Below are 13,436 nucleotides of genomic sequence, written 5' to 3'. Positions count from 1 at the left end.
GACTCTAAAATGAAAAATAAAAATGTTTTTTTTAAAAAGGGATTGATAAGATGTTGGTTGAAAAAGGGAAAAAGAAAAATTCAAAAAAAAAGACAGTTAAAAAAATTAACTTTGAAAGACTAAAGAATCATGGCAAAAAAGCCATGAATTCTATGTGCAATATTCCCCTAGTGCTGGATTTCAGCAGCTCTCATTGATGGGTAAATTTGGTCTTGGCTGGCTGTTCTTGCTGATCTTCTGGGGGAGGGGCCTTTTGCCGCGGTTCCCAAATGTCTTTGCCAGAGGCGGAATTGCCCCACCCTTAGTCAGTCCATGGTAAGTAATCTGCTCAGGTTTGCTCTCAGGAGCTTTTGTTCCCTGCAAGCTTTCCGTACAACTTTGGAGGACCAGAGTGAAAATGGTGGCCTCCCAATCTCTGCCCAGGAGGAGCCAAGAACTTGGGCCCCCGCTCCTCAGTGTGCTCCCAGAGAAAAGCAGTCAATCACTCCTGTCTCCCCAGTTTCCCGCTGCACTCTGTGCTCACCCAGCCTGTGACCGAGCATTTCTATCTCTGGCACCTGACTCGGTGTGGAGTCTCCAAACCCAGTAGATCCCTGCAGTGCACACCTCCCAGGGAAGGAAGGGGAGTCTCCCCAGATCTGCCACTTGTTGGGTCCCTGCTGGAGGAGCAGTGGCCTGACTGTGTCGCAGATCACAGTTTATGGCAACCCCGAGCTGAGAGCCCCCACCTTTGCTCCATCTCTGCAGCCGGCTTCCCCACTCTCATACCCAGGAGCTCTGCCGTACTCAGGCACCCCTGGTCTTTCTGTGGCCCTGAGGGTCCTGAGACCACAGTGTCCTGTTAGGTTTCCCACCCCCGCTTACTCATTGGAGCGACATCCCTCAGCGGAGCCTACTCCTTAAATGTTCCGATTTTGTGTTCTGCGGCTCTATCACTTGCCAGAAGCGTCAGACGGAGGCCCCCTCCCCCGCCATCTATCCTCCCGAGTATCGCCTCAGATTCACTTCTCCGCACGTCCTTACCTTCCAGTAAGTGGTCGCTTTTCTGTTTAGAGAGTTGTTGCTATTCTTTTCTTCGATCTCCTGTTGAGTTTGTAGGTGTTCAGAATAGTTTGATCCCTATCCAGCTGAATTCCTGAGACCAGGTGAAATACAGGTCTCCTACTCCTCCGTCATCTTGCTCCGCCCCCCACATCATTAGTTTTTGATGTAGTGTTCCATGATTCATTGTTTTTGTATAACACCCAGTGCTCCATGCAGTACCAGTGTCTTTCTATTTCTACTCACATCTTGTGTTTCACAAAGGTCCTTGTGGAAACAATTCCTACATTTCTTTTTCCCCTTCCTTTGGTTTGGCATCTTTATCTTACAGAATTATATCTTAGAATTTATATCATTCCCCATTGCCAGTTCTCTTCCCCAGGTACTCACCCAAATTATCTCTCCCCACCCAGTCCCAATATTCCTGCTCACTAATGTTTCATTTGTGCCAGGACTTAACTGGATCCCAACCAAGGGATCCAGCTACTCATGTAGTTGTGCAGCAGAAAAAAGCAACTGAGTGCTCAGAAACATCAGACAAGTAGGGAACTCACCAGGAAGTGGAGCTTCACAGAAACTCAAGTACAAGAAGGGGATGGGTTAAGGAGGATGTTTGTAAGTAGGCCTTTACAGCAGACAGTTAGCAAAGCACTAGAGATCTTCAAAAGACTCTCAGCCTGGGCCTCAGATCCAAATTCAGGATGAATGAGAAATGAGGAATTTAGCAGCAATAAGTGTAAATTATTCCTTTCAACAACAACCATTAACATGGAAAGAAACAAATGGTGGCATCTAGAGGTCAAATAGTTATTGGTAGAACTCCCTTTTATGATGAGGTTAGCAAATTAGCTATTAGTTATGACACAATGAAAGAGTGAGGGAATGAGTGACAGTATCATCTTTCTAAAGATATTCAAAGAAAGAGAATCAGAAGTGCAGGCATAGGAGTTAGGCTCCAAAAAGCTGGGTGCTGGGACTCATCTCGAGACAAAGGAGAAGGCTGGTTGAATTAACAGGTTTGCAACCAAGGAAAGCTATGGGGGACCACCACTCTTGGCCCAAAATTCTCTGTGAAATTAGGACCAGGGTCACTTGCTTTGAGAGAAGAGGAAAATGAGGTCTAAACCAGCGCTTTTCAAATTTTGGTGTGCAAATAAGTTATGTGGGATCTCAGTAAAATGCAGAATCATTTTTGGTAAGTCTGATTGGGGCCTGAGAGCCTGCATTTCTATGAAGCAAGCAGGTGCTCTACATCCCACATGCTGTGTAGTGGGGGACAGCATTCCCTTTTTGTCCTAATTGGAGGTGAGGAAAGGGATTGCCAAGTGCCACCAAAGGCCTCTCTGAGGTATGAGAAGAAACATTGCAACACTTGGGTTGTCAATATTATGCAACATAATGTGGTTCTCCACTCTCCCACCAGTAGTCCTCATTTACGATACATATGGAGAAACCAAATGTTTGGTTGGATTCAAGGAAGGTAACTGGCTTGGCGAGGGAGTTGGAGAACCATGAGGCACTAGGAATAGATTTGAAGTTCTCACTCTAAGCTCCAGGACGAGGAGTTGTTGGAGACCTGCTTATACTGTGAGCACCCAGAGCAGAGAACCAGGAGCTGATGGTCTAGATGAGGTCCAAAACAGGGAAGCTGGAGTGAAGGGGCAAGAAGGCAGGAAATGTCAATATTCTGTTTGGCCAAAGTGCATTTCAGAGGGAGAGCAAGTCTGGGTAACAAAAGGTTACTACTTGGTATGTATCAGACCTTAAGTTATTACATACTTCATCTCTTCTGCTATTTATTTTTTCATCATTGCATTGTTGATTTTCACTGTGTGAAAGTTTAAAAATTGTGTAGAGTCATTACTGCCCCCCCCTTTTTTTTGTAATTTGGTCTACCACTATAATAATAGAGCCATTACTTTTCTTCCACAGTTGGCATAAAGATATTATTCTGACTCTCTAAAATGATTGTTGTTTCTTTAGTTTTAAAAATATAATGCTTTAATCTACTTGAGATTTATTATGGTTTTTGGCAAGAAGAGTTCAGTATCATTTCTTGCCCACACTGATTGACCTATTTGTAACTAGATACTCAAGATTAACATGTCTCTATTTCTTAAATCCTCTGTATCCCCTTTGTAAAATACAAAGGGTCTTGTGCTATTGGCTTTACAGCCTCTTCCTCCATCACTGTTTACATAATGTACTCATTAAACAGATACTGTGGAGTACCTGCTCTGTGTGGGAGCTGTCCTAGGTGCTGCAGCTGTGAGTTAAACAAACGCCCTGTGCTATGGAGGCTCCCTCCTGACACATTTCCTTGGATTCATTGAACATATTAATATCTGCCACATGTATGAAGAATCACTTGTCTCATTTAAGGAACTCTGTGATGAAGATTTTATCTTTCACTTTCTTTAAAGTGGTGGCTCAATATTTCTTGCTTTTCATAATTTAGTTAATAAGTTTTGAAAGAAGAGTTAATGAATGTGATAATTAATATAGTTGCAGTTCCTATTCCTGGGCCCATGATTTTATTTGTTAGTTTGTAGTCTTTCATTTCTGAATGAAAATAGGATACACCTGAATATCTGATCATCAACTTTACCATTTGCCCCTTAACTTACTTAGAAATTGTGCTTCCCTTCATAGCTTTACATCAGAGTGCTTTCTCTTAGGTTATTTAATCCTTGCATTTTTAAGATTCTTTTCACATTATCTTGCTCTTAAATATTCTCTAGTTCTTATAATTGCACCTAGTTTCTTTTCATCTCCACTTGTTTCTTCTTTAATTTCTTTCTGAATAAACCTCCATCCATGCACTAAAATGAATATGAAGATGTTTTAAGGGTTTTTTCATCTCTACATTTTTTTAAAGCCAGTTTCTTTCAGTTATCATTTGTTTGTCTTTATTTTATACTGAAAAATTCTTCTCTCATCACTGGTAACTTCTTCCTCTTTGTCTACTTTTCTTTGGCTTAAAGTTGTCGACTTTAACATTGTTTAAAGTTGTTGATTTCAGATGGTTTTGGTAGTTTAATGACACTCTACATGAGAAGTCACACTATGATATTTCTAGAAGTCCTTTATCATGGTTTTTGGCTATGTGTATGTGTATGGCCATATGTGTATGTGTGCACATGTGAGCCCTATCATACCTCAAAATTTGTCTGAGTCACCACAATTTGATAACTTGATACCTTTCCTTTGAGGGTCCCTTATGGCTGCTCATGGTCTCCTCAGAAGCATGATCATAGTTGTTCACTTCATGGCTCTGGTGGACACAAGCATTCTGGGCAGTATCAGCACCTCTCCTTGGGGCCCTGCAGGGAATATGGGGCTTGAGATGCAGGACATGACCCTTGTTCTCTGTATAAAGAATATAGGCCTGAATGTACATGATTCTGTGCATGAAACTGGTTATGTGAACTGAGTAGAAAATGATACATGACAATACAAATGAGATCCCCATGAAGTACAGTTTCAATATGACTTGACACACACTGTATGCACTTTACATATGAAAAGGAGAAAGGAGGAAATTGCAGTTAGTTGAGCCTTCATTCCAAAAGGCAGAAAGGAAACTTTCAGACCTACATCTTCTGCAGATTGCTCTACTGGCAGAGTGAATAAGTGGAAGTGAGTAACTTTTGTAAGTCTCAGCTCTTTAGCCTATCCCTGCTCCTCAGTGGTTTCATTTAACAAAATAGGAAAAAGTAGAAGAACCTGCTTAGACAGGACAAGACAGTAGACCCATTGTGAGTGCAGAAAGATAATTCAATGGGTTGGATCTTTTGAGAAATAACCAGGGTGTGTTGGTTGGGTGGGGGCCCCAGAGTTTGCTCATCTGCGGTAATCCATACAGCTCCAGAAACCAAGGTCAGAACCAAAAATCTGCTGTACACTAAACAAACAAGCAAAAACTATTACTATCACCCCACTACCACCACCAAAATACTTGTATGTGTGCTCTTGGGTATGTGATAGGGTGCGATTATGAGGAGATGGAGGGTGGGAAGCTAACAGTTCTCTCTATGACATGATGTCAAGGCCCCGAGTTATCTTCCATCCTGCTGCAGAACCTCTCTTCTAAGGTTTATTGTCACTGTATCATTCTCACGGGGTTTCCACAAGATGCTCTTGTTAGAAGGTGAATACTATCCAGAGCAAGAGGAAGTGGCCAGAACACTTGCTCCAGGCTCACTCAATGATTTTTGAGCCAGGGACAGCAAACCACACACATCTTCCTCCCTTTCCACCAATGCTGGGAGTAGTTAGGTCTTTGCAGGGTAACACATGTCCCAGATTATACATGTTGCCCTAGCTTTTTAGTAATAACATCTCTTTTGCTATGAAAGTATCCTGATTTGGACAATAACTATATAAGCCTTCAAATCAGGGACATGGTATTGTAAATGCAAATCTGAACTTTGGAAGCTGAGAGTCTTGCCTGAGGTCCCTACAACCCAACAGGCCAGAGAAAACAATCGTTTTCAGGTAGGTCCTGTCTCTGGGGACATACCATCTCTCTCCAAGATAAAGAACATGAATAATTTGAACATGGACACTACCAGCTATAACCCAGAAACACTCTGGGATCATGAGGAACTGCATCTCAAAAATAACAAAAAACAAGACCTGGCTTTGAAAATGACAACACAACTCTTAAATATCATTTAGCTTAATCCTCACAATAACCACATGGTTGGAAAATATGGCCTCACAAGGCTAAGGGTCACTCAGCTGTAAATGCCTGAATGCCAGCCTTAATAGACATCACTGGATCTTTATCCTGTGTCCTTTCCCACAGCTGCTGGGCTGGAACTCGGAGAGCAAAGACACTGCAGTGAGATGCACATCATCTCCTCTCCTATCTCTCTGCTACTGTCTGACATCCAATTAATCTTCTAAATGTTTTGTCCAGGGGGAGGAATGCACATACAGAAGCCAAAGATAACCATAATGAAGCATCAACAAGAGCCTAATTTCTGCAAATGTTTGGCTCCCACCTTTGTCTCAGGTGGGACAATCCATCCCTGTGGTATTTATATATGTGCAAAAGGGGGATATTAAGAGGTAAGGCAGGCTCCTGGATGCAGACAACCAGAATGTGATTCTGTGATCTTAATTAGTGGGCTGCAGTGCAGAGAAGCAAGACTTATCTGCCTCCCACAGCCCTGCAGGCTTTATTGGTTATGAAAAGACATTTGGCACAAATTAACTTTCTCTTATTTGAAAAACAGAGCATGGAGACAGAGCTCTTTCATGCACCTGAGTATTGGTGTAATGGAGGTGGCTGGTGGTTACAAGATGGGGTCAACATATTTGGGTAGGTATAACTGCAAGCAAATGGTTTTCAGTGGGAAAAAAAAATGGTTCCTGTAGGCTGTGGGTTAGTTTGAAAGTAAAACAAATAATTCAAATAAACCCAGTGACTCCCAGAAGCTTTGCAGTGACTCCCAAAAGTGCTATTCTGGGAAGATGCCAACAAATGAAGTCAGCTGCTCCCCAGACTTTGTACAGGCATTAGTTCCATGGCTGACTGTTTTCAAAAACTGGTAGAAATGGTATACATATATGATGTGTTACCTGCCTGTTCTACACTGTGCTTGGCAATGCAAGAGATAAAGAAATATGAAGACTGTCAAGTACTTAAATCTAGAGCAGAAAAGTCATGTGCAATCATTTGAAGTCACTGAAAAGTCATCACTAATGGAAGGTGTGGTTGAAGTTCTGAGGGCTGCAAAAGGTCCAGGATCTAGGAAATCATTGAAATCTCAGAAAAAGTCATGAAAAAGGAAAAAGGCCCTGGATTAGAGGGGATAGCAAATAATGCTGAATGAAAACATTCAGCTGTCACATAAATCTGAGAATTTTAAAAATACAACCAACACCCTGACATAAGGGGTGGGCTGTCTTCCATGCTGCATCCAGGAGAGGCTATCTCATGATGCAATGATGAACTGCCACATGAGAAGTGGGGTAGGATTCAGAGTCAGACAGAAACACAATGAACCAGGTAGCTTGGAATCCTTTCTCAGCCTTAGAATTTTTTCAGACTGGTACTTATACCCTCTGTGCTTTCGTTCCCTTGTCTGTAAAATGGAGAATATTGGTATCTGCTGTGCAGGGTTGTCATAGGGTTAAGTGAATAAATACATGCAAAATTCTTGAAGCAGTGTCTGGTACATTGTACACCACTGAAAATGCAATATATAAGTTAGAGAAAGATTCAACTGAACTAGCTAGAGAAAAATAAAATAACTGGGGGAACAAACAACAACAAAATCAAGTTGTCAGAGTCCTTGCAGTCCTGTCCATAAGAGGACAGAGCTGGTCCCTGCAGATGTGTTCCTTTATGGTGAGAGATATGCAATGGGGTTTTCCTGGAACTCAAGCCAGTTCCTTTGTTTTGCTCACCACACAGCAAGGTCTCTGACAAGGGGAGTATTTGAGACTTATCTCAAACATCATGAGCCCTATAAAAGAATAAGTTCCATTTGGAATCACCAAATTGGCATTCTGGTGTATGCATATGAGTTTATACATTGTGCATCTGCATAAAACAATGGAATATGCTTGGGTTTAATTCAGATAAGCTTACTTTCTGGAACTGGGAAGCATATGCCGCTGAAGATGATGACTCCACTAAGATGCTTCCCCAGAGAAACCCTACCTCAGTTCCCCTCTGCCCACCACACACACACACACACACACACACACACACACACACACACACACACACACACACGGCTAGTCCAGGAGTTTTCTGACTGGGGAGTAGCTGCACATTTCCCAAGATGATCCATGTGGTTATGGAGTAATTATTAAAACTTCAGCTTTAATCTATTTTATTGAAAAATAACAATGCTTAAATATTAGAAAAATGGGTTACACTCGCCCCTCCTCCTTGGGCTTCCTGGGAAAGAGAATCTAACATAGCTGAGGGTTCATGTGAAACTTAACACTTACCAAAATTCTAGGCTTTCAGAAAAATTGAGACAGTAGTATAGAGTTCCCCCTCACACTGTTTCCTTCAGTATTAACATCTTGTATTAGTATAGTACACTTAATGAAAAATAGTTTCAATGATAGTTATAGTTATAATTAATTAATTAACTAAGGTTCATGGCTTACTCACATTCCCTTAGTTTTTACCTACTATCTTTTTCTGTTCCAGGATCTCACCCAAGACATTTACTTGCCAGGTCCCCACAGACTTCTCTTGGCTGTGACACTTTTTCAGACCTACCTTGTTTTAGATGACTTTGACAGTTTTAGGAGCACTGGTCAAATATCTTGTAGGATGCCCCTCAACTGGAATTTGGTATTTTTCTCTTGATTAGACTGGGGTTATGAGTTTGGGGGAATATGACCATTTTTATCATGATGCACCATTTCATCATGTCATCCCTATTGATATTTGAAGTGACAACTGGCTGATGTAGTGTTTGTCAGTTTTCTTCCTTCTAAAGGTACTCTTTTTCCCTTTTCCCCATACTGTACTCTTTAGAGAACTGCAAATTAAAACAAATAAGTGGTTTCACTACACACATATTAAAATGTCTAAAATAAATTTAAAAAAATTGTAGAACAATAACAAGGATGTGGAGTGCCAGGAACTTTTCATTTACTGCTATTGGGAATGCAAAATGGCACAGCCACAGTGGGAGACAGAAATAAATGAGAGTCCCCATCGTTCTGCAACCTTACCAGCAATAGGCATTATGATTTTTTTAATTTTAGCCATTCCAACAGCTATGTAATGGTATCTCACTATTATTTTAATTTTCAATTCACTAATGACAAATGATATTGAATATCTTTTCACATGCTTATTGGCCATCTGTTTATTTTCTTCCATGAGGGGTCTAGTTCTTTTGCCCTTTTTATTGTTTTTTTTTCTTCTTATCATTGAATTTTAAGAGTTCCTTGAATATGTTGATGCAAATCCTTTATCAGATATGTGTGATGCAGATACTTCCTCTCAGTCTGTGGCTTGTCTTTTCATTCTCTTAACAGTGTCTCTCATAGAGAAGACATTTAATTTAATAAATTATAATTTATTAGTTATTTTATTTATTATGTTTTTATTTGCTATTTAAAAAGCCATTGTCAAACCCAAGGTCATCTAGGTTTTCTCAAATATTTTATCCTAGAAGTTTTATAGTTTTTCATTTTACATTGAGGTCTGTAATTCCCTTTGAACTAATTTTTGTGCAAGGTATAATGCCTGCATCTACATCCATTTTTCTTAACATATGGACATCTCATTTTCCCAGCACCATTTCTTGAAAAAAAAAAAATACACACACACACACACACACACACACAAAAAAAAAAAAAACCTGTTCTTTGTCTTCTAATCCACCTTTACTTCTTTGCCAAAGATCAGTGACTATATTTGTGTAGCTTTATTTTAGGGCTCTCTATTCTGTTCCATTGATCTGTGGGTCTATTCTTTTGCCAATACTATGCTTTTAATTAAAATAGCTTTATAGTAAACCTTATAGTAAAGCTACTTTACTAAAAAAGCCTTATAGTAAATCTTGGAGTTGGGTAGTGTTGAGCCCTCCAACTTTGCTCTTTATTATTGCATTGGCTAGTCTAGGACTTTTTCTTCCTATATGAACTTTAGAATGAACTTGTTGGTATCTACAAAATACAAAATAGCTTGCCAGAATTTTTATTGGGATTTAAATCTATAAATCAGATTGAAAAGAATTGATATCTTTTTTAAAGAGAAAAAAAGATTTTATTTATTTATGTGACACATAGAGAGATTGTGAGAGAATGCACAAGCAGGGGTAGCTGCAGGCTGTCTACTGAGCAAGAAGCCCTACGCAGGGCTCAATCCTAAGACCCTGGGATCATGACCTGAGCTGAAAGCAGACACTTAAGTGACTGAGCTACCCAGGCACCCAAGAAGAATTGATATCTTAACACTATTTAGTTTTCCAGTTCATGAGCCCAGGGCATCCCTCCATTTTGATCTTTGATTCTTCCATCAGATTTAGAGTTTTCCACATATAGATCTTGTACATATTTTGCTAGAATTGTACCTAAGTATTTCTTTTTTGTGTGTGAGCTATTAAAAATGGCATTGTAGGGCGCCTGGGTGGCTCAGTTGGTTCAGCGACTGCCTTCGGCTCAGGTCATGATCCCGGAGTCCCGGGATCGAGTCCCACATCGGGCTCCCTGCTCAGCGGGGAGTCTGCTTCTCCCTCTGACCTTCCCCCCTCTCATGCGCTCTCTCTCTCTCTCTCTCATTCTTTCTCTCAAATAAATAAATAAAATCTTTAAAAAAAAAGAAACCATATTTAAAAAAAAAAAAAAAAAAAAAAAAAAAAAAAATGGCATTGTATTTTTTTTATTTTAAATTCCAATTGCTCATTGCTGGTATATAGAAAAGTGATTAGCTTTTGTATATTAATTTTATATCCTGTGACCTTGCTATAATCAATTATCTCCAAAAGGATTTTCTTTAGTCAGTTCTTTGGGATTTAGAATTTCCTACATAGATGATCACATCATCTGTGAACAGTTTCTTCCTTCCCAATCTATGCACATTTTTTGGGGGGGGGGTCTTATTGCACTAGATAAGACTTCCAATATTGTACTGAGTGAAAGTAGTGAGATGGGACATCCTTGTCTTTTTCCTAATCATAGGGAAAAATCATCTTGTTTTCTGCAATTAAATATGATGTTAGCCATAGGGTAGTTTTGGAGATATTATTTCTCAAAAAATTAAAGTTCACCTTTATTCCTAGTTGGCTGAGAATTTTGATCATGAATAGTGTTAAATTTTGCCAAATGCTCTTTCTGTATCTACTGATATTATCACATGGTTTTTCTTCTCTAGCTATTGATGTGATACATTAAATGGATTGATTTTTTTGAATTTTGAATCAGCCTTGCATTCCTGCAAATTCCCCTTTTGTCATGGTGTATAATGTTTTTACACTTTTTAATATTTGATTGCTAATATTTTGTTAAGGAATTTTACCTCTATATTCTTTTTTTTAAGATTTTATTTATTTATTTGATAGAGAAAGACACAGTGAGAGAGGGAACACAAGCAGGGGGAGTGGCAAAGGGAGAGTGAGAAGCAGGCTTTCCTGCTGAGCAGGGAGGCCAATGTGGGGCTCGACCCCAGGAGCCTGGGATCATGACCTGAGCTGAAGGTAGACACTTAACGACTGAGCCACCCAGGTGCCCCTTACCTTTATATTCTTGAGAAGCATTAGTCTGCAGGTTTCTTTTCTTGTATTATCTTCATGTAGTATTGGCATTAGGGTAAAGCTGGCTTTGTGGAATGAGTTAGAAAATGTTCCTTCTAGTTTCATTTTCTGGAAGAATTTGCAAAAGATTTGTATCATTTCATCCTTAAATATTTACTAGAATGCACCAGTGAAATCATCTGGGCTTCATTTTTTTCTTTTATTGAAGAGTTATTAATGATTGATTCAATTTATTTAATAGATATAAGATTATTCATATTATCCATTTCTCCTTGAATGAGTTTTGGTTATTTGTGTCTTTCAAGGAATTGAACTTTTTAATCTGTGTTATCACATTGGTATAAATAAAGTTAATGGTATGATTTATTATCCTTTGAGTGTCCATTAGATCAGTAGTGATGAACCACTTGTATTTCTGATTTATTAATTTGTATTTTCTCTCTAGTCTGGTTACAAGTTTATCAATTTTACTGCTCTTTTCAAAGAATCAGGTTTTGGTTTTATTTTATTTTATTATTTTTTAAAGATTTTATTTATTTATTTGACAGAGAGAGAGAGCAAGAGAGGGAACACAAGCAAGGGGAGTGGGAGAGGGAGAAGAAGACTTCCCGCCACGCACGGAGCTCGATATGGGACTCGATCCCAGGACCCTGGGATCATGACCTGAGCCGAAGGCAGACGCTTAACAACTGAGCCACCCAGGCACCCCTTGGTTTTATTTTATTGATTTCTTGTTTTTAATTCATTGATTTCTGTCCATTTTAAAAAATTATATATACATTTTTGCTTGCTTTAGGCTTAAATTGTTTTCCTTTCTCTAGATTCCTATTGTGGCAGTTTAAGTTACTGACTTTAAAGCTTTCTTTTTTCTACATATGCATTTAATGCTATAAATTTTCCTCTAAGCACTGTATTCACTGCCTCCCAATAATATAATGTTTCATTTTTATGTTCATTTAGTTAAAAATATTTTTTCTTGAGACTTCTTTGAACTGTGTGTTATTTAGAAGTGTGTTGTTAAATATCCAAATATTTTTCTCCAGTTATATTTCTATTACTGATTTTTAGTTTGATTTCAGAGTGTTTCAAGAACATACTCCATATGACTTTTATTCTTTTAAATTTGTTAAGGTGTGTTTTTGTCCTAGAATGTGATGTTTATATTGTTGAATGCTCCATGTGAGCTCAAGAAGAATGTGTGTTTTGCTGTTGTTGGATGAAGGGGATTTTTAAATGTCAGTTAGGTCAAATTGATTGAGAGTGTTGTTCAAGAAATCGACATCTTTCCTGATTTTCTGTCTGCTTGGTCTATCAGTTATGGATCTTGACTGTGTTTGTCTATATTTGCCTGCCTCTCCAGTTTTGGGGGTGGCAGTTTGCCCTGTAATTTCAGTTTTCTGATTGGTCTGGGAAAAGTCTTTGATTTTCATTTCTCAGTGGGTTTTTTTTTCTATTTGTATGTATGGGAGTGACAATTTCCAAGCCTTTTAATATTAGAAATGAAAACAGAAGGTCTTATAATATATATGCTTAATCTAAATCTACCTTCAAATAAAAATATACCACTTCATGTGTAGCGTAAGTACTTTATGCCAGACTTATACCATGATTCCTCCCTCCTGTACCTCTGACATCACTTCCATTTATTACACTTACCCATATGCTATAATCAGCTGATACATTGCTACTTTTATAATTCTAAACAGTTATGTTTTAGATCAATTAAGCATAAGATAAGTCAAAGACTGTTTTACCTTTACTTATTCCTTCTTCAGTGCTCTTCTTTTTAAAATATCAGTCCACATTTCTCATTTATATCATTTCCTTCTGCCTGAGGAAATTCTTTTAAAATTTTTTGCAGAGTGCTCTACCTGTGATCAATTGCTTCAGTTTTTATATGAAGAAGTTTTTTTTCCCCTTTCACTTTTGAAGAATAATTTCCCTAGATGTAGAATTCTATGTTAATGGGTTTTCTTTCTTTCAGCACTTTAAATATTTCACCCCACTATCTTCTTCCTTTCATGGTTTCTGATGAGAAGTCCACTATAATTCTTATCCTGTCTCCTCTGTAGATAAATGTAATAAGGAGTCTGACCTCATGTCTTTTAATGTTTGAATGATGACAGCTTTAATTCTTATCTTTCCCTCTTCCCA

This window comes from Zalophus californianus, chromosome 8 (assembly GCF_009762305.2).
Source record: "Zalophus californianus isolate mZalCal1 chromosome 8, mZalCal1.pri.v2, whole genome shotgun sequence".
In the NCBI taxonomy this organism is placed as follows: domain Eukaryota; kingdom Metazoa; phylum Chordata; class Mammalia; order Carnivora; family Otariidae; genus Zalophus; species Zalophus californianus.
This window is presented reverse-complemented; position numbering follows the sequence as displayed.